Source organism: Camelus dromedarius, chromosome 19, assembly GCF_036321535.1.
Source record: "Camelus dromedarius isolate mCamDro1 chromosome 19, mCamDro1.pat, whole genome shotgun sequence".
Lineage (NCBI taxonomy): Eukaryota > Metazoa > Chordata > Mammalia > Artiodactyla > Camelidae > Camelus > Camelus dromedarius.
This window is the reverse complement of record NC_087454.1, coordinates 4,126,180-4,148,563: the sequence shown is the minus strand read 5'-3', so window position 1 is coordinate 4,148,563 and position 22,384 is coordinate 4,126,180. Positions and strand designations below refer to the sequence as shown.

The 22,384-nt window shown below is 45.5% G+C and overlaps 1 protein-coding gene and 1 non-coding gene across 3 annotated transcripts in view; both read right to left on the bottom strand.

Moving 5' to 3' along the window:
- RREB1 (ras responsive element binding protein 1) overlaps window positions 1-22,384 on the bottom strand; it is a 163,772-nt gene that overhangs the window by 123,218 nt on the left and 18,170 nt on the right. The window lies entirely within an intron of this gene.
- Window positions 7,301-7,377, bottom strand: TRNAA-UGC (transfer RNA alanine (anticodon UGC)). The gene has a single exon. It is a non-coding gene; the product is annotated as a tRNA-Ala (tRNA).

Here is a 22,384-nt window from a genome sequence, read left to right as displayed (position 1 = left end):
TAGGAACTGGCGCTTCACCCCGCCCCCAACTTTCGGCTGTTTCTTTCGCTGGGGCACGTCCTTCTCGCTCTGGGGCTGCCGCCCCGGGACCGTGTTCTCGGTCCAGCAAATTCAACGCTGATTCGGCTTTTGTCACCTTCCCTTCCCTGCACTCCACAACTGATGCTTAAGCGGGGGCTGCGCTGCCGCCGAGGGGGCACCACTGTGTCCCCACCCCACGATGGCACGGCTGATGCTGTGTCATCTACGTCGCCCTCCGAGGCATCAGGGAAGCCACATGCAATATCTCTTTCTCTCAGAGGGCTCCTGTTTCAACTCTGAAAAGCAGGGGCCCTCCTCCGAGCAGCTCTCCGTCCCCACGGCCCCAGCCACCACGCTGCGCCCTGGCTGCAGCGTCCCAAGTTATCACGGGAGCCCAGAGAAACCAGGCCTGGGCTGTGCTTCCTCCATAAAGCAGCTGACATGGTTCCAAGTGTTAATACTTTCCCTACCGAGCTTCTGAAAGGGGTCTGTTGTCAGCCTTTGGAAACATCTTTGAACAGATAAGGGTGATTGTGGTTGTGGAAAACAAACACCACACACTCCCCAAGCTCTAAAGATGACTGTGTCTCTTAACTAGCTGCAGAGAATACTGCAGAATTACCCATTTGAGACTTGTTAAGCAAGATGATGTTATACGTACAGAAAGCTGGCTACTAGCTACTTACTATGACCTTTGACCCTGTTCCACACCAGCTCCTCTGAATATACTTGCACACCATAGAAGGTTGTCAGCCCAATCACAGGCCTTTAATTTGCGGCCTTCAGCGGAGCTCTGGCTTTCAGGGCTGCAGCTAGAAGTGTCTGCCGAGGGATGGACTAAATGGATGGGTTCCGGCCAAGACAGAACTCTCTAGAACCAAGCAAAAGCAGTTGGACCATTACCTCTGACTTGAGATAATCAGTTGCCCAAGAGGGAACTGATTCAGCTGGCAGTTTCTCTGACGTCCAGAGTCACCAAAATTAAGTTTTCAGAACCTGTTATGTTTCCCAGGGTCTACTGTTTACTGAGGAAAACTCAACCCAGAGAAACTTTAGCAGTTGCATTTTTCTAAGTCTATCCCCTACCCCCACCTCAGGTCCCCATTCAGGAATTTTTTTTTCCTGGTCTCCCCATTCATGAATGTGGTAGATTTTGAGTAGGAACCATATGAAATTTGGAATTTTGCTTGTAATCTAGCTTATTCTGTAAAATACATCGAAATCAGCAAAGCTACAAGAACTTTCATGACAAATCACCTTTATAATGTCACCTAGATAATACTGGCAACTAAAAAGAGAGAAAACAGTTTACAAGTAACTTTTAAAAGTTGAATTCTAATGATACTGAGCACTGTGTTCATCTTTTCTAGCTAATTCACAAACTTGGAAGCCAAACAGCCCGTCCAAAGGTCTGTTTGTTCATATGTATAAATATCACTGATCGGACAAATATTTATTGAACATCCAATAAGTAAAAAGATTTATGCTATCAAAACCACAATGAGATGCCACTTCACATCCACTAAGGTAGCTGTAATTAAAAAGACAGATAATAACAAGTGTTGTCAGAGAAGTGGAAATGGAACCCTTACACACTGTTGGTGGAAATGTAAAAAGCTTCAGCCACTTTTAAAAACAGCTTGGCAGTTCCTCAAAATGTTAAGCATAGAGTTGCCATCTGGCCCAGCCATTCCACTCCTAGGTACATACACAAGAAAGGAAAACATGTCCACACAAGAACCTGTACAAGAAAGTTCACAGCAGCATTATTCATGAGAGCTAGAAAGGAGAAATAACCCGAGTACCCACCAACGGATGGGTGGACAGGCAGAATGTGGTACATCCATACACGGAATATTATTCAGCCACAAAAAGGAATGAAATATGCACTACCACATGGATCAATTTTGAAAACATGCTAAATGAAATAAGCCAGACTCAAAAGGACAAATATCATTCTGATTCTGTTTATATGAAGTGTCCAGAATAGGTAAATCTACAGAGACAGAAAGTAAGTTCATGGGTTACCTAGGGCTGAAAGTTTAGAGGGAAATAGGGATTGACTGCTAATGTGTATGGCATTTCCTTCTGGGGTGATTAAAAAAATGTTCTAAAATTGATTGTGATAATGAACTCTGCATGTACTAAAACCATTGAACTATATGCCTAAAATGGGTGAACTGCATTGTATGTAAGTTATATCTCAATAAAGCTTATACACACACACACACATGAAATTGTGCTTTGAAATTCTCTTATAGGTTCTATAGTGGAGAAGTGATTAAAAAATAGATAATTTGTAATCCATGCCTTAGAAGAGTTTATAATTTAATCTCTGCATCCACATGAAGTAATCATGAAATGCTATTCAACATATAATAAGAACCATTAAATGGTACAAAATTCAGAGGTTCAGAGAAAAGAGATCACTTCAAATAAGAGTAATTGGGGAGACCGTCTCAGAAGAGAAAGTGATGGGTTTGCGCCACGGAGGATGGCTTGAAGTTTCGCAGATGGAAGTTGGGATTAGAAACAGCAGATGTGGGGGGAGGGTACAGTTCAGTGGTAGAGGGCCTTCTTAGCATGCACAAGGTCCTGGTTCAATCCCCAGTACTTCTATTAAAAAGAAAAGAAAAGTAAAGGAAGAGCAGATGCAAAGGCCTGGTTGCAGCAAGTTATGGGCCCTGTTCAGAGACTGGTGAGGGGTCCAGTGTGGCTGGAACGTAACACATACAGAATAGCAGGTGATGAGACCAAAAGGTCCACAGGCTGAGGCGATACCACAAAGAACTCAGAACGCCATCCACAGACAACCTCAGGAACCAGGCCTGAACTAGAGTGGAGTGGAAGGAATGCAGAACAGACCATCAGGAGCCACTTCAGAAGAATGGACAGAGAAGCTGCTGGTGGACCGGGAAGCAGGGGTGGGGAGGAGTGAGGGCCGAAGCGGTGCCGGGGTCCTAGCCCCGGGGTGGAGTGAATGAAGGACAACTCCGAAAGTCAGAGGTAGGAGCCCACTGGAGGTGGAAGGTGGCAGAATGAGGTGACACTGAGCTGGAGGGAGAAACCATGGAAACCATAAAGCTGTGCCGTAGAAGAGAATCAAGGAGAAAAAGGAGGTGGACGTCGGAGAAGGCCCCTAGGAGGAGGTGACACAATCCACGGAATCTCACGAGATGTGTACGTGTCCCCCGCATCCCCAGCGAGAGGAGGGGCGGGGCGCCCCGGACAGGGAGCAGTGAGTAGTGAGCACGAGGGCACAGAGGAGTAAAACAAAGTCAGTTTCCTGAACTGCAAACACCTCGCTGTGTGGCTGGAGCCGAGGGAGGAGGGCCGGCAGCCAGAGGTGGAGCTGCAGAAATGGCCCGGGAGCCAGGCGGCCGGGAGCTCCAGGCACACCTTGCAGCTGACGTGAACTTTATCCAGCGCTGAAGCCCTGAAGGGGCTGAGGAGGAGGTAGGTACAGCCTCCCTCGAGGGACCCTGGAGAAGGGTCTGGAAGACTTGGGACAGGAAGGCTAGTTAGGAATTCACAGAAGAGCCCGCCTGAGAAATAACAGGGATCCAGTCAGCCGCTGGCTGTAGAGGCGGAGAAGAATGCTTTGGTTTGCGACATCATTAGGATGCACATGCAATAGGATTTGACCAACTTGACATGGGAGAAGGGAAAAAAATCCCTCGGGAGCACTGACCATGGGTGTGGCATCAGAAGGGACACCACTCTGGCATCAGTAGGGTGACAGGTGACAGTGTAGGGGTTAAAGTAAAAAGAAGGGGACAAAATTTAAATAACTAAATAAATAACCACCCCCCAAAAAAAGATGCAGAGGAAAAAAGAAAGAAAAAAAAAGAGAAGGGGACAGAGGTGGGAGTGAGAGGTGGGAGACATTAAAGAAGATGCAATCCACTGGGCCGGGTCGGGCCGGTTGTCGTGTGAAAAGGGGGACATGAAGAGGGCCGCCTCCCTGGTTTCAGTTTGGGAACCTGGGTGGGTGGCGGGTCCAGGTATCCGGGGGGAGTCGCGGGTGGGGTGCAGAGGATGAGAGGAGGCTGGACCCGGGAGAAAGGCCTGGAGAGACATGTAAGGGACAGAGAGGATGTGCAGTAAAAGGCTGGAGGCTGAACCCAGGAAACACCTGCAATTAGGTGGAGGCAGAGGAGGGAGGGACAAGGGTTCTTTAGCCTCTAAAGAAGCAGAACAGCCAAGGAGGCGGGGCCCGCCCAGGAGAAAGGGGGCCGGTGGTGCTAACATACAGAGAAATCAAGGCAAGTAGCTGAGAAGGGGGTGAGTGAGATCTGAGAAAGTAAACTGCTCTGAGAGTGGAAGGCGGAGGCCAGAAAGCCAGGGGTTAAGGAGTGACTGGAAGGAGAGGAAGTGAAGGCCTGAAGGCCGGGCTCCGTGAGGAGGTAGGTGATAAAAGGGAGGGAGAGAAAGGAAACGGGGCAAGAGCGACCCAAGAGAAGCTGACACACTGAGCCCCTACTGCGCGCCGGGCACTGCTCTCAGGGCCTCGCGAATGGTCCTGCTCCGGCGGCTCCGCCCTCCAACCTGGCAGGAGCCGTTATCACCCCCAGCCTCCAACGGATGAAACCGAGGCGGGGTCCCAAGGTCCCCAGGCTGGCTGGACTGGCTGGGACCTGGCAGGGCTGAGCTGCACCCCAGAACCCACTGCTGTTGTCAGTCAATGGAGAATTAGTTTGCTAATAACAAAATGCCTACTTGATTGTCTTGACTAATGTGAATAAAATGCTCCTGAATGGAGTTTGGCAGAAGGGCCATTGTTGTCTGTGCAGTCGTTTAACAAGGATCTAATTGGAAATAGAAGCCAGCGTACAGCTTTAAGCAGGGCCAATTGGGTTTATAACCATCCCTCCTTCACATAAACCTCAGATACAAACCCCTTTCTGTCCTCCACAGACATTTATGTCAACAGGAAAGGAATGGAGACCCAGATAGGGGGACAATACAGATCTATGAAACAGAACACAGCTTTTGAAGGAAAGTAACTGTGTGTGTGTGTGTGTGTGTGTGTGTGTGTGTGTGTGTGTGTGTGTGTGTGTCTGTCTGTCTGTCTGTCTGTCTGTCTGCCTGGCTGCCTGGCTGTGTGTCTGTCTGTGGCAGAGGAGAGCTGGTAGAGAGATCAGCCTTGGGGAAAAGGAGGGCTAAGCCACAGTCCATGACAGGACGGAAGGAGAAAAGAACAGTAGAAACAAACAGAACTATCAGCGGGAAAAAGGCGCGTTCCCATGGGACGGCTTTGAACGCGGAAATGCAGCCGCACCACAGGCGGGGGGAGCGGCACGCGGCTGGGGCTTCAGGAGAGAGGAAATCAGGACGAGGTGGGAGAGATGTTCAGCTCTGCTGTGGTGTCGACGCCACGGGGGGAGGAGACGTGTGGTCAGGATTACTGACGGGTGGACGCTGAGATGAGTAAAACTCACGGCCAGGGGGGTGAGGCTGTGAGAACTGGGAGGTGCCGAGGGCCCTGAAGATGGGACGAAAAGCTGGTTCAAGGAAGAGGAGGGTGAGGCAGGGGGTGAGGAAGAAGGTGGCCTGAGGGCGGGAAGCAAGGGATGGAGTCCTCGAGAGACAGAGGAGCAAACGACTCTTGGGAGATGGAGAGAGAGCCTATTCATGGGGCTGAGGAGATGGAGAAAATAGTGAAGAAAGAACAGGACATGAGTCCTTGACATGGAGGGTCCTGTCACCGAAAACAAAGAAGGGCCTTGAGAGGAAAAATGTGACACTGGTCACTTAGGCTGCTGTGAAGGGGGTGCGTCCTGGAGACCTGGAGAGGGCGGGGTGCAGGTGAGAACAGGCAGGTGTTACCAGGTGACACCAAGGTCAGCGTGGGTGTCATGGGCTAACCTGTGTCCCCCCCCAACGTGTATGTTGAGGTCCCAGCCCCTGGTTCCTCAGAGCGTGACTGTATTTGGAGGTATGGCCTTCACAGAGGTCATTAGGGAAAATGAGGTCATGGGGGTTTGCCCTGATCCAGTCGGACTGGCGTCCTTACTAGAAGAGGAGATCGGGACACAGGCACACACAGAGGGATGCCCGTGTGAGGACACAGGGAGAAGGTGGCATCTACCAGCCAAGGAGAGAGGCCTCAGGAGGAACCAACCCTGCCAGCACCTCCGTCTTGGACTCCCAGCCTCCAGAGCTGTGAAAAAACCCACTTCTGCCGTTGAAGCCCCAAGTCGGCCTGAGCTGACGAGCTGACGGGCAGGAGAGGACAGGAGCCTGGTGGGGCAGGAGAGCAGAAAACACGGCCCGGACTCCACGGCCTCCCCGCGACCTGGGAGAACCAGCCTTCTTGAGACAAGGCTTCTGAAGGAAGTGATCTAAGGACAAACGATGCTTACATCAAGCTGTGGGAGGAGGGGCAGTGCTGCGGAGAAGCCAGAGAATTGGGGTTTCTCAGAACAGGGGTTCGCACGGCCTCAGTGGATGGGACGTCTTGCAAGCAGGGGCCTGTCCTGACTGGCACTTCCTTGCCCGGGCAGCGAGCAGAGGACTGGCGCAGGGCAGCGTCTGGATGGACATGTTCTGCAAGGTATGCGGAGGCGGGCTAGGCATGAAGGAGGTCTGGGCATGGGCTGGAAACGGGGGGACAGAGGGGAAACTGCTGGAGGAAGAGCTGCCTGGGAGTGGCAGGTACACCAGCAGGCTGAGGGGCATGGGGCGAGATGTCCTTCCCGATGTCCCAGTCCGCTTAGTGCAGCAGCCCGTTCAACTCTCCCTCTCCGACAAGCAGTGCAGAGCACAGGATGCGCTGCCTTTACACAACTTCCGTGACCCCAGTACATTATTACTTTAGCTGCCCAGATACCTTGAGGAATGCATTATTTCTGGTGTTTGATGGTTTTCCCTTTAAAGGTTAACCACCTGGAGCAAATTTTTTTTCTAAACCATATTATGCTCTGCCTCATTTTCTCCCCTTTCTAAAAATTCAGGGTTAAAATATGAATAAAATATTATCATAAACTTCAAATATGTTATTGGATTGTCAAGTAAAGATAACTTTTTTGTTGTTGTTGGTTGATTGGGGCTTGTGAAACAAGTCAAAGGGTGTCTTTTTTTTTTTTTTGAGTAAAATTAGATTTATTTAGAGAGATACATAGTACATAGAGTGGAGGCCATTTCAGAAGGCAAGAGAAAGGTCATGAGGCGTTGGGGTTGGGTGTGCAGGTTAAAGTAAAAGTACACACACCCTCCACAGACAGAGTGCTGGCTGTCTGAAGATGAGGGAGGCGGCTGTGTCTTCTTTTTTTTGTAATGGAGGTGCTGGGGATTGAACCCAGGACCTCGTGCATGCAAAGCACATGCTTTACCACTGAGCTATGCTCCACCCCCACGAAGGTAACTTTTTATAAACAAGTAGGCCACAAGATGGTTACATCTTCAAGAAACTATCCATCTAAACAGGTAAGCATAGCTATACACATGCACAGGTACACAGCAAACCCTAGGACTCCACAGTAAATTCCAGTTTGATTTTTTTGTTTGCTTTTAGTCATTTTTCCTCCCTATCTGGCTGTGTCTTGTCACGTCTTTCTGAAGTCAGTGTGCCTGCCAGCAGCAACCTCCTCTTCCCCTCCTAATTGATCATTTCTAATCTACAGCGGTTAGGAAGCTGGATAACCAAGGTTGTTAGCAATGTGTCGTAAGTAAGCGTGAGGACCAGCATCTCCTTTTGCTGCCCAGAAGCCAAAAGTTGCTGGTTGGGTTTGAGATTGATGAGCTGTTAGCATGCTTCTAAATTATTAAATTGTTTCAAAGATATCAGAATATCAGGGAGGGTTAAATAACTCTTCTAAGCCAGCCTTTTCTCCATGACAACAGTTTATTGCTTATAGAATTTTTAAATGATTTAACTTCACCTCTTCACAGAAAGGACCAGTCATCTCTCCTTCTGCCTTCAGACGAGATGGCAGATATTAGAAAACACTGCTCTGCTCTCACTGGATGAAGGTTCTTTCTTTCCCTAACAGACTTGTACATATAGTTCAACATTTGTCTCTGTGGAAGATAGCACTCTTTCTTCATGAACCAGAATATAAATAAGTGAAATAAATACTTCTTCAATAAGTAGTACGTATGTGCACCTTTGTGGGTTCAATTGAGAACGTCCAGAAGCAAAGTCAAATTTCTGCAGGTCCCGTTAAGTAGACCCCCACATGGTACTTGTCAGTGGAGCCCCTGGCAGTGCTGTAAGTATTTACAATAACTCTGGCCATTGGTCCTCTTGCTTACGGACGCGGTCCCCATGTTCCCGGGTCAAAGGATCAGACCAAATTCTCAACTGTAAAAAGTGCTCAAGAAGTTGCAGTAGGATGGTGGGTATATCTCAGTAGTAGAGCACATGCTTAGCATGCACGAGGTCCTGGGTTCAATCCTCAGTACCTCCCTTAAAAAAAAAAGTTGCAATAAATCACACAACTAGATTGCCATGAAAGATACTGACCACTATAAACACTGAAAACAGCAACGTGTCTATCCTAGTGGACAGAAAACTCTCTCTTTCCCTCAGAAAGAAAGTCGTACCTAGGGCTTGGGTACTCCTATAAGGCAATGGACTTAGCAATTTCATACAGTTTATCATACGCACACTTCAGGGAAGTGAGGGAGTGCAGGCTCAAAAAATAAGAACTTTTAGAGTATACAGGCTGACTGTATGTTACTTCTTCACGTTACTAAAGAAACTTGACATCCATTTACTCATTCATTCAACCTCCTCAATCAGGCAGGCACTGATGGAGTTCACACTCTATACACAACAGTGAACAAAGCCCACGAGATCTCTGCCCTAGTGGGTCTTACAGGCTAAATAAAGAGTTGTCATATGTCAAACAAAATGTCATGAAAACCATAAACATGACACTACAAGTTGCCTCCTCAGCAGGACCTCTTACAGTAAAGCCAGTGTGTGCCTCTGTTACAGGCTGAGTTGTGTCCCCCCCAAATTCATATGTTGAAGTCCCCACCCCCTGTACCTTAGAATGGAGATGACTTTTTCAGAAGAATTAAGGTAGAATGCAATCATGAGGGTGGGCACTTGTCAGTGGACTGGCCCTACTCCAATAGGACCACAGTCCTTATAAGAGGAGGAGATGAGGACACAGACACACACAGAGGACCATGTGACGATGCAGGGTAAAGGTGGCATCCACTGGCCATGGAGAGAGGCCGCAGAAGAAACCAACCCTGCCGACACCTTGATCTTGGACTTCCAGCCTTCAGAGCTGCGAGGGAAGACGTTTCGGTGTTAAGGTCCCACCCCCTCATCTGCGGTGCTTTGTCATGGCGGCCCTTGCAGACTAAGTCAGACTCCAGACGCTAGACCACGTCTCCCCGAACGCAGGGGACATCCGCAGGCCAGGACAAACTCGTCAGAGCTCTAAGTGAGGATCTTGGGATGCAAGTGCCTATGTGAGCACACAGCGGAATGAGAAGCCCTTACAGGAGCAGTGTTAGGTGAAGTTATCGGAAGACACAGTCATGATGGCCCTAAAAGGAAAGCCACTGGAAGCACCCTGTTGAAGAATCTAAAATTAGCTACTAAAACGGTCATAAGTCCACGAAACGAGTACTTTTCACCTATGAACATGGTTCTGGAGAAGACTACATAATCCCACGTGAAAAGTTCATGAGATATTTTTAAGTGAAAAAAGCTGGCTACAAATAGACAATGCCATTGCTTAAACAGCAACAGAGCATTACCCTCACACATAAATAAAACAAGAAGGGAAGGACACGGAAAAGGTCAACAGTGGTTATTTCCGGGTAGTGGGACAATGCGGGATTTTATCTTTCATTACTCTGCTTATCTTTTTTTCTCTTTTCTCCAATAAGCACACAATGACTTTGCTATATGGAAAAATAAAGAAATAGCTGCATTAAATCCAATACATGAAACGACTACCTTTAATGTCACTACTTCAGTGTCTCTGTCAGAGTTGAGGATTTGAAGCAATCATCTACAGAACATGACAGACAACACAGGTAATTCAAATTTTCAAACACGCAGCTCTCTCCATACCAAATCCATTCCTCTTCCCCGCAATTTATCTTTACACTACGGTTGTCTCAGTTCTTTATACTTCCTATGCCTTACAGCCATAACGTTGTCTATCAGATCACGTTTTTTTCCTAAACTGAAACCCACGTTCCAGGCTTCAGCTAAAAGCAGCGTTTGTCTTTCTTCTCCAGCTTCTCAGAAATTGGACTTTATAAAGCAAAACAAGGACTGCAAATATACCCGGAAGCGGCAGGTTACAGAGTAAAGAGCATGGGCTGGGCCATGAGGCGGCCCTGGGGTCCATCCTGACTCCATCACTCACCAGCTGTCACTAGTACAGGTGTCCAGCTCCAGAGAACTTCAGTTCCTCCAACTATAAAGCAGATGTAATAACTGCCTGGACATCGCCATGAGGATGAAAAGAGACGACACACATAAAGCATGCAGGAAAGGCATCTGGCCCTGGGGAGGTACATGCAAACTGCCGCTTTTAGTATATACATTTTAAAATTTGGTGCTATATTTACATGTTGCAATCAAACACGTATATCTTAATGCAGTGGAAGTGTTACGGTTACATCAAATTCCCTGTGTGATTTTTTTTTTTTTAAACAGAATAGTCCCCATCAAGGTCATTATTCCTAACCTGCTACCTGATAATCATCTGTGTATGAGAATGTTTATGTAGCTGGATTTACATATGTGTGTGTGTACACATAAAAGCACTTATAGACGACAGTTGCTAAATGTTACTGAAATTATATTATGATGACAACAGACAAGATAAAACAGTTTTAACCGAAACACTGAGTTAGAAATTTCCCACAGTCAGTAAAACAATGGCTTACTTTTTCTGTTTGTTTGTTTGGTTTTGGGGGGGTTATTTATTTTGATGGAGGTCCTGGGATTGAACCTAGGACCTCATGCATGCTGGGCACACACTGAGCTGTACCTCCCCCCACCCCCAACAATGGCTTATTTCATAGAAAGGGATAGACAGCCCTGAGTGATGGGGCTCTGATTGGTCAAGTTGGTCCTGTTATTTAGGATGAATTTGGCATAAGGGCTGATTTTCCCGTGATTACTTCAGTAGAGGACAGAGGCACCCAGAGACCACATAATATGCCCACCTTTAATAGCTAGTGAGTGGAACCAGGTTTGGAATCCTCGTCCTCTGAGTCTACAGCCCAAGTTCTTTCTACTGTACGGTATAGAATGACAGGAAACTGTTTATCCCAATCAGGTTGTAAGTCTGTAGCTGCATATAGAAACAAACTTTCAGTTTTAGGGGAAGAAAAAAAAAAAGAGGGAGGGAGATGAGATGAACGCACCCAGATATGAAGCATGCAGTGAAGCTAGAAGGCAGATACATAATGCCCACGTGCTACCTCCTTTGCTACAGTGCCAATGCCGTGACAGGTGTGTCAAGGAATCAAACAGAAAACCCAGAAGTATTTGGTATATGATATAGACGCCACTTCAAATCAGCAGAGGGGGAATGGAGAGATTAATACACCGTTGGAACAACTGAAAGGGGAAAAAATGCACACCAAATACCAACTTCACACTAACTTTACACCAAAGGCTAAAACCTACTCCAAGTTTCTGCTGTACAGCACAGGGAACTGTGTTCAATATCTTGGAATAAGCTTTAATGAAAAAAAAAAAAAAAGAAAGCTAACATATGTATGTATACGCATGACTGGGACATTGTGCTGTACACCAGAAGTTGACACATTGTAATCAACGGTCCTTCAGTTTAAAAAAAAAAAAACAACCTATTCCAAATAAATGAAAGAATTAAGCATAAAACATAAAGTGATAAAAGAATCAGAAGAAAAATAGGTAAATATTTATCTAATCTTTGTGGGGGCCTAAAATGATTTTTAAGGAAAAGGAATAAGCCATAAAGGAAAAGATGCACATTTCCATTTGCATAACAACTTTTTTTTTTTTAAATGGAGGTACTGGGGATTGAACTCAGGACTTCCTGCATGCTAAGCATGTGCTCTACCACTGAACTATACCCAGCCCCCTGGCTTAACAATTTTAAATTTAAATACATGTTTTAAAATCTATAGGCTAAAGTGAAAGGGAAATTACAAACTAGGAAAAAAGTATACTTATATGCAGAGTTGGAAAGGAGACTCCACATAATAAAAGCTACACTTTATTAGGTGTAGAAGATAGGTTAGCTTTGCACACAATATCCACCATAATCCCCAGGTCTCATAGCTAGTAAGTAGCAGAAGAGAGGTATGAATGTAGAACTTCTTCTGAGTTCCATGCTTTTACTCTTAATTTTTATGCTCTACTGACTCTTACAAGTCAATATAAAAAGAACACCTCAACTGCAAAATGGGCAAAGGATATGAAGAAGCAATTCACAAAAGCAATCATATAAATACTTAATAAACACATTAAAAATATTTTTTAATGGAGGTGCTGGGGATTGAACCCAGGACCTCTTGCATGTTAAGCACACACTCTTCACTGAGCTATACTCCCCACTGCAATAAACACATTTTTTAATGTTCAATATCTGTAGTAATAAAAGAAATGCAAATTAAAATTTGCAGTTAAGATTTTTTTCCTTTTCAAACTGGCAAAAAAATATTTTAAAATTTCAACAATCTAATTTTGGCAAAGCTGAGGAAAAGAGATAGATAGTTGCTGTTGTGGCAATGATGTTGTCTTCAATTATCTTGAACAGACATTTGAAAATTTGAGCATTATGTCCTCAAAAATGTTTACTTCTTTCAGCCAGCCATTCCACTTCTGAAAAAAAGAACTCTAGAAACTTTTCTAAAAAGACATACACAGGGATATTTGTATAAGGATGGTTGTTATTAGATCATTTGCCATCATGGAAAACTGGGAACAAGCTAAATGTCTACCAGTAGGACTTTAGTACACAAATGGCAAAATATTCATCTGGTGGCATAACATGTTAACCATGAATAATCACTAAGTGTTCGAAACACAGTAAGTGAAAAAAATACAAAACTGTATGGGCTGTTTTTACTCTTTGCTTTTGTGCTTGTCCACATTTTCCAAATTTTCCACAATAAATATATATTACTTTTACATCAGAAAAACAATTATTATTAAAACACCAATAAACCTGAACCAGGAGAATACCTAAGTTTAAGATTACAGAGTCTAAATATGGTTTCTACTTAAAACTTAATGTTCCATGTTTAGGAATTCAAAGTAAGAATCAAGAGATAAAAAGGTTCCTGTGGAACCCAAGCCAGACATAAAGGCAAGGTACAGATTTCTCCATATAAAGAAACTGGTGGTTAGGCCACTAAAAGGAAGATGCCCCCCCCAACCCATCCCCAAGGAGGTTAATTGCTTTTCAGTATTCAAATCTTTAAGAAGACTCACAAAGACCTCAAACAGAGACGGTATTTTTAGAAGAAATAATAACCTGTATGTTCAAGATAGGATTGATCCTTAATTTCTATCTTCCACTTAGGTTACGTTAATATTGTGATTTGTAAATAAAGTTGTTCAAATCATATGAGTCTTCCATGACAAATTATTCCTAATTTAAAAGCACTTAAAAAGTAAGATCTGAAATATATATCTCCAACATATAAAGAGTATACATTTCAAACCACAGCCAACTGTGAAATTATACTTCATAGTGAAAAGCTAGAGAATCTTCTTTAAAAATAACAACAAAAATATCCTGGACAGAAAAAAAATTATTTACTATTGTGCTGCAAGTTTTTCTGGCCAATGCAATAAGACATGATACAGATAAAGAGACTTAAATACTGGAAGGAAAAAGGTCACATTATCCTTAATTGTTAATATCAGTGTGTAAATATAGAAAACCCAAAGAAATGGATGAAGAACTATATTCAAGATAAATCTAATCAAAATAGCTATCATTTATTGAAATCCAATGACCAACACTGCTGTGCTAAATTCTGTGAGTCAGGCATCTGGTAAGTAGTAGAGCTGCGATTCAAACCCAAATCTGATCCATTCCAAAGAGTGCAAAGAGAGTGTTCTTTTCAATATGTTCTTGCTTTGCTCTGTAAGGTGGACAGTTACAACACACGGACACAAACACACACACACACTTCCTATGTGAAAGCAATAACCATCAAAAAGTACAATTTAAAAGACTCCATTCACAAACCAACAGATTCAACAAGGTTTGTGTGTAATCAATAACCTAGACACATACATAATAAGATGCAAAGGGAGATGAAGCAAGATTGAGCTAGGAAAGGTAACATTTTATTTTTTTAATGTATAGTGTAAATTAATTTATATGTTAACTGCAATTCTGATCAAAACCCAACTGAATAAAATATATTATAGGAAGAAATAGAACAAAATAATTCCCATGTGAGCCTAAAAGAAACAAACAGGTGAAAACAGTAGAGAAAATGTTGCTACAGAACTATAGGAAGGAGGGGTACGAAACAGCAAAACCATTGTAGGTCTATAATTAAAGGAGCACGGGGACTGTGCATGAAAAAAAAACTAACTAACAGAATAGAGTAGGTAAACTAGGAATAGATCTGTCTGATGTACTCATTAGGAGTCAGTTTATGAAACAGGAAGCACCAGGTAATCATCAGAGAAGGACCGTATTATTCAGTAACTAATTATTGTTAGAATATTTGGGTAGCAATTTGGGGGAAAATACCAAGGCAAATTCTTACCTCACACCACACACCAAAATAAATCCCTGATGGATTAGCTAGTTAAACAGGGACGTATTTTTAAAACAGAAAAATAAGATAAAAACAAAATTTGTCATACTCCTGGAGAGAAAAAAACATAACATAACACTGGAGGGGAAAAGTTTTAAAACTTGAATGCAAATAAAGAAGAAACAGAGATGAAATTAGAAATAAAAGAGACACCGAAAAAAAGACCATAGATAACTTGACTGCGTAGAAATACGAACCTTCTCTATGTCAAAAATGAAAAAGCAAAAAACAAACCAGGAAAAACATCATTTGTTTTTCTACAAAGGAAATAGAAGGTAAGCCAAGTAGTTTTAAATTTTTCTATATTAAATTAGAAAAAAAAAATGCCCAAAGTCCACCAGGATATAATGAATGAAATGAGTGGATACTTTCACATGCTGAAGTCTACTGGCTTTGTAAATGGGCAAAATCTTTTGGAAAGCTTTATTTGCATAGTTTATTTACATATTATCACAATTATGTTTTTTTTTTCTTTAAGTAGGTACAAAAGACTGGAAAGAAAGGTACCAGAATTGTAAAGAAATAATGTCAGAGTGGTAGGAATGGGTTACACTTTTTCTATTTCCCAAATTTTATGTAACTGCATTACTTTACTATTTTACTAATTTAATTAGACTTATTCTTACCCATATGAACTTTACCTGCTATCTCCTTGTATTACAGAATCTCAAAGAATTTTATAAAACTAGAAATCTGGGATTGGAGCCACGATTTTCAAAATCACCTAAAAATCTGTCATTCCACTTAAAACATAAACTTGTGATAAATAGGTCTTGCATTGTATTTCCATTTACCCTAGAAAACTAATGCTTTTGTGGTAGGTGAGCATCTTTTTAAAAAGCAGAAGGAGAAGCTGGATTTGTCTGTAAAACCAAAAAAAGTGTCACTGGTGAGTTAGACTCCCAGTGAAGCCGGTCAAAGTCAGTTCCTCTGCTCCTGCCCACATGCTTGGGAGAAAGATCTTCAAGGAGTCCTAACCGACCCCAAGCTGCTACGACCTCCTTCCTTCAGGAAGGAGCGAAACACAGCCCTGATCACATGTCTCTTATCTGCAGTTGCCCCAAGAAGCCACAGGGCTTAGCTAGAGCAGATCAGAGCAAGGTCTCAGATCTAGACTCCGGGCAACAGAAGGGGTACGGAGCCCTCTCCTCCTGCCTGTTGCACCACACAGAAACCCAGCAGGAGGCTTCAGCTCTGCCTGCCACCAAACACCAACATTAAAACCACCACTGTCCCAAATGAGATACCACCCCACACCCACTGGGATGCTTAGCACCAAAAACCAGAAAACCACAACTGTCGGCGAGGATGCGGAGAAAATGGAATCCTCGTGCCCTGCCGGTGGGAATGGAAAATGCAGCAGCCTCTATGGAAAACAGGGCGGCAGTTCCTCAAAAAATTAAAAATAGAATTGCCCTATGATCCAGCAATTCCATTTCTGCATCTATACCCAAAAGAATTGAAAGCAGAGTCTCAGACATATTTGTACACCTATTATTCACAACAGCCAAAAAGTGGAAGCAACCCAAGTGCTCGCAGATGACAAGTGGATGAACAAAACGGGGCCTACACATATGATGGGCTGTCGTTCAGCCTTAAGAAGGAATGAAGTACTGACACGTGCTACAACATGGATGAACCTTGAAGCCACAAAAGGACAAATATTGGATGACTCTACTCATATGAGGTCCCTAGAGCATCAAATCCACAGAGACAGAAAGTACAATGGGGGATACCAGGGAGAGAGGGAGGGCGATGCGGAGTTTGTGTTTAATGGGGACAGAGGTTCGGTTTGGGAGGATGAAAAAGTCCTGGAGATGGATGGAGGTGCTGATACTGCAACGTGAAGGTACTTAATGCCTCAGAACTGCACACGTAAAAATAGTTGAAATGGTGAATTCTACGCAACGTCTATTTTACCACGGTAAAGACCATTGCCACATGACTGTTAAAGGCACCAGTCACATTCAGTGAATCTTTTATTCGAAGATGCAGGCTGCTCCTGGGAACATCCCTGTGCCAGAGCTCACAGCTGAGGCTGGGGACACAGGACACACACGAGCCATTCCCAGTCCAGGGGACTGAGGGCAGGGTCCTGCTGGCTTCCGAGACCTTGCCTGGCTCAAATCAAAGTAGCACCCGGGACATCACAGGAAACTGAAAGCTGGGACTGCAGAGCTTTCCCTCACTGCCATCTCCTCAACTCAGAATTTTTTACAAAAGTAATTTCCAAAGGGGAAAGCTCTCACCCCACGGGACTCCTGGGGTTTGGCTCCCTCGGTGCCGACAGGGTTCTTCCATGTTCCACAGAGCATTCTGGAGGGGGCCCCTGGGTGGAGCTGCAAAGGATGACACCACGTCATAAAGGAGAGGCTGAAATGAGGCGGGCTGAGAGGTCCGGTCTGAGGATTTGCTTCAACAGTCCGAGCTCCAGTTTCAGGGATTATTTTGAGAACTTAATTTAGCTATAGTCAAACATGTCAACTTGTAACTTGCCTAATGTAAGTCACCTGTCCCCAGGCTGGGTTCCCATTCAAATCCTTCCGTATTGTTCGCTGTACAAAGATCCAAGTACACTTTTCTTTTTAAAACCTGGTCCAATAGCTCTCTGAAGCTGTCTTTAGTCTTCTAAAGACTCTCTGGCCACCTACTGGATTTTTTCAGTGCGAGGGCTGGGCAGAAAAAGAGCAGCTCATTGCCCTTGTTCAAAGGAAACCGAGAAGAGTTACAGATCAGCAGCTAGTCAGACTTTACCAACAAGTACCCACGGGGATTTGCAAGAGAATAGCTCAGTCTGCACTACCCTCGTCTCAGGAAAAAAAAAAAAAAAAAAAAAAAAGCCAATTATTCCTCCTACCTAAAGAGTTGAGCAGGAGTGTGGAACCTAAAAGCGTCTATGACATCTTTATCCTGGGCACAAGCAGGGAAAAACAAAACGTGACAAGATTCAAGTACCCTGGCTGATTTTTTTCTCAGTTACCAGGAGGAAAGGTCTTTAAATGGTCTCACGAACAGCTCTGGTCTTCTAAATGAGTCCTGTGCGAGGCATTTAGTTTAAAGCAAAGTCATTTCGATTAATAGAGAAAGAAATGTTGGGGGGAAAAATACTTTTTTTTTTTTTAACACAAGTATCTTGTCAGATGTGGCCCTTGAGATCAGAGACCAGAGTTGGAAAAAAAAAAAAAAAAACCCAGTTACAACTCATTCAGGAAGAGCACACCGAAAGTGAGATTCATTGATGAGTTTCTAACTCTCAGACCGTGTGGTAGAAGAGAGGCAGGTTCATGGTGGAGGCCGAGAAAGGCCGGCTGTGCTGGGAACTGGGGAGCTGTTCAGCGAGCTCGGTCACAGCTGTGTGGAACAGGGGCCCAAAATGACAGGTTCTCAAAACCGGAGCAGGATTGGAGAGGTGGTGGTAGTGAGGGACCGCCCCTCAGGTGCTAATCCTGACAGGTGGTGCTGCCTCGAAGGAGGAGGCCTGCAGAGATGGTTGCAAATGCATTCAGTCGCTGGGGGGAGGATTTCAGGGCCCGGCAGTCGGGCACATGTACGGGCACACAGTTACTCATAATCCTCACGCACAGGAGGCTACTGGGGGTCAGAGCTGATGTAACTTGGGAAGATGCAAGGCTACAGGAAGCCGGGACGTGTGTTCAGACCCCCTGCCTCCCAGAGCTGAGTATTCTCACTTCTTGAAACCTGAAAGCGGTCCCGGGTGCTCACAGCAGCCAGAGAGCAACTGACAAGGCCACGTGGCCGTGCCAGCGCCTCGGGCGTCTGCTGCGTCATCAGGAGGCGTGGCATGGGTGCAGACGCCCGCAGCCCTGCCAAGCTCTTCAGGGGTCTGGTGACAGCCTGTCCGGTGGTAAAAGAAGTCAGGGAGGGAGGAGAAAGCACCCCAGCAGCCAGCAGGCTGGGGTGCAGACACGCAGAAGCGTCCCAGCCCGAGCCTCCCTCCCTGCTTCTCATCTGCCTCCAGCCTTGCTCTTGGCCCTCCTGGTGACGCAGGTTGCTGGAAGCATGGCTTTCTCTTGCCTCTCTGTCCTCTTCCCTTTGACTTTCCAAGCAGCCGAGGATGCCCTCCACGGAAGGCTCTCCTGCTAACTGTAGCGGGTTTCAGAGCAACAAAAACTTGCACGGGAAACAGGTCTGGATGGTGAAGTTGGACACAAATGAAAGCTAACATGTCCCAGGAGCCCTGACTCAAACTTGAGCCACGTGGTTTGCCTACATGATCTCATTTAACCTCTGCCACTGCCCTTGGAGCCAGGCAAACGCCCCCCTTTTGTAGAAGGGAGGTTTAGTGAGGTTGAATCTCCCAAGGTCAGAGCGAGCCTGTCTCACTCCAAAGTCCCTGCTGTTCCAGAAATCACCCCAGTGGGGTCCCTCTGACCGGCTTGGCCTCTGCTTGATATAAGGATTCAGACTCTCTTCAAAGGGGCTGAGGTTAAAACAGAGCAACAAATCTAACCTGCTGTCAGCGCGCATCACCTTGAGGACAGGAAGTAAGAAGGCTGCGAAATGCCAGGTGTCAGGGAGATGCTGACAGCCCACCTTCCGAGATGCCAGCTGCAAACACACTCAGCTGGACAGATCCGACTGCACTGGCTCCTCCTTCTTTCCTCAAAGGCAAACCAAGACCCCAGGTTCAAGACAGCTGGGGAAGGGCCCTGATTTAAACCGCGGTGGGAGGAGCTACCAGCGGGTGCGAGGACTGCAGGATGAAAGCGGGAACGCTGTTCCGAGCCCAGAGGTGCTGTCTCCCTGCTGCACCGCGAGTGGACCAAAGCTCCAAGCCAACAGGACAAAGGTGAGGGACGGCTGAGAAGCTGGGCGAGGGGCCGAGGCTGAGACAGCTGCAGCTTTGTGACGATGCCAGGAGGAGCAGCTCCGGGAACGAGAGGGATGTGAGAAGCAGAAACACCACTTGCGTGGTGAGAAGCCTTCGCGGGCAAGCTGACTACAGCCAGTAATTTTTCAAGAGAAGAAACCATCCAGTGAGGGGAAGGGTAGAGCACATGCCTAACATGCACAAGGTCATGGGTTCAATCCCCAGTGCCTCCATGAAAAATAAATTAAAAACTGAATTATCTCCCCCCTAAAAAAAAAAACCAAAGAAACCATCCAGAGGAAACTGGTCAAAAGTGGTCAAAGTGAACACCCTGAACTCAGACGGATGACCACTGGATGTTCCCCTCTGCAGAGTCTCCCATGACCTGCTGCACCGGTCACGGGTGTTTCCAATCACTGGATGACATGAGCGGAGTTAGCGTGTAACTAAAAAATCTGGCAAGTGGAGGTCCCAGTTCCATCCTGAAAATGAAGACTCCGAGGGTGGGTGCGTGTGTGGGCACTCCATTTAGAAGAGACTTATTTCCGGTTCCTGAGGCCTCTGAAAGAGTCCAGAGCTGTGCACAGGTTTTTAGGCTGTTTTCTGGAGGGGCTGGTACACAAAGCTGTCACCACACTGGGCTCTGACCACAGGTCACAAGTCTCCCTGGCAGTTGGTAGAGAAAGTCCTCTGGGAGGTGGGGAGGGGGAGGGGGAGTGCATCACAGAGCCCAGAGGCACCTCCTCGGGGACCAGAAATACCCACGGGGCAGCTGCCACAAAACCCCCAGTGGCCGAAACTGGCTTTGACTCCAAAGGCGCCCCTGGATTAGGCCCAGAACACCTATCGGGGTCCAAATTAAACCATGTGCAGGCCCAGAAAGGTCACCTCTAGGAGACGCTGAGCAATAATCTGCCCTGGCAAAGAAAAAAGTGATTTGGAATCTTAACTGGCTGTGGCAGAAAGACGGGACAAGGAAACAGGCCTTGCTGTGGTTATTTCACTGGTGTCCAGGACCCTCTGAGTGGGTGCTCCTGCGTAACCACGTTCCTCGCTGTCCGAAGCTCCTCTGTAGATCCTGTCTGTCAGATTCACCTGGCTGCCTCTGCAATGTAAGGTTCCTGGCCTGGATATGAAGGCTGCCTCCCCACTGCTCTCTGCACCTGTGCAAGAACACGGTCCACAAGGTGCCCAAGGCCAGGCCCTTCCTCCAACACGAATGTGGGGAGAGAGAAAGAGAAAATCTATTGTTGCCTTAAAAGAGGAAGACTCCCTAAAGCAAAGGTACTATAAAAATGCACAAACTGGGGGGAGGTATAGCTCAGTGGTAGAGCACATGCCTAGCATGCACAGGGTCCTGGGTTCAATCCCCAGCACCTCCATTAAAAGATAGGAAAAACAAAACAAAACCAAACCCCAAAAGACACCCAATTACATCCCCTGCCAAAATAAATTTTTAAATTCAGAAATAAGAATTTTTTTAAATTAAGAAAATAAAAAGTAAAAAATAAAAATAAATTTAAAAAATCGCGCAAACCCTGGTTCTATCTTTTAAAAAATATTTTATTTATTATTGCATTATTTAATTACTTTATTTTGGCGGAGGGGAGGTAATTAGGTTTATTTATTTTTGGAGGAGGTGCTGCGGATGGAACCCAGGACCTCGTGCATGCTAAGCATGTGCTTTAGCACTTGAGCAATACCCTCCCCCCACAACCCGGCTCTGTCTTTTACCAGCTGACAACACAAATGATCTAACCTCTCTGAGTTACGACGTCTGTACTCATGAAGACATACGACGTTCTGCACCGCGTGGGACTGCGGTGAAATTCGCTAACACACACGCACTCAGCGCAGGGCCTCGCCCACAGCGAAGAGCCGTATTCATGCGCTCAGAGATCCACTCTCTACCAACTCTACAGTCGCAGCTGTACACCAAATGTATACGCTGACCTCTGCTTGGCTGCAGGTTCTTAACAGTTCTGATTTCTCGACACACTTTTATTAGAAATAAGTTCCATGGGGGGAGAGACGTTGTCTGTTTTACTAACTGCCATAATCTCTGCGCTAACTCAGTATCTGTGACAGGAACACACTGATAAACAAAGCTGAGATGCCAGCGCTATTTGGAATAATTCTGTGTGTTTACTTGCAGGTTTGTGTCCAGGCAGTGCTGCATACACCCCCTTGTGTGCCATCATTAGTGCATGGTATCAAAGTCTGTGGTAAATATACTGCTCACGCAGGGGTGCGCAAACTTTTTGGTCTCAAAATTATTGACCCCAAAGAGCTTCTGTTTACGTAGGTTTATCTCTCTCAGTATCTTCCATATTACAAATTAAGCTGAGGAGAAGGTAAATTTACTATCTAAAAATAGCGATGATAAACCCATCATGCTAGCATACATAGCATCTTCCTATGGAAAGTTCCAAAACAAAACTTTTAATGAGAAAAGTACATAGTTTCACATTTTTGCAACTCTCTCTGAATGCCTGGATGTATACAAGATGAGTGGGTTCTCTGCGTTCTGTTGCTGTGTCACACATTGTGTTTCCTCTGGGTAAGTCCAGAGAGAGAGAGAGAGAGTGAAAAAAGCAAATTTTCTTGTTATAACAATAGTTTTGACCACACAGAGCCACTGAAAGGATATGGGAGGTTCCCAGGGTTCCAGACCAGGCTTTGAGACTGACTGCTTCCCCAGGGATGGCAAGAAAGCCCCATATTTGCTTCTACTATTAAGGGTGGTTTTATTGGACAAGTATCTGAGTTTCA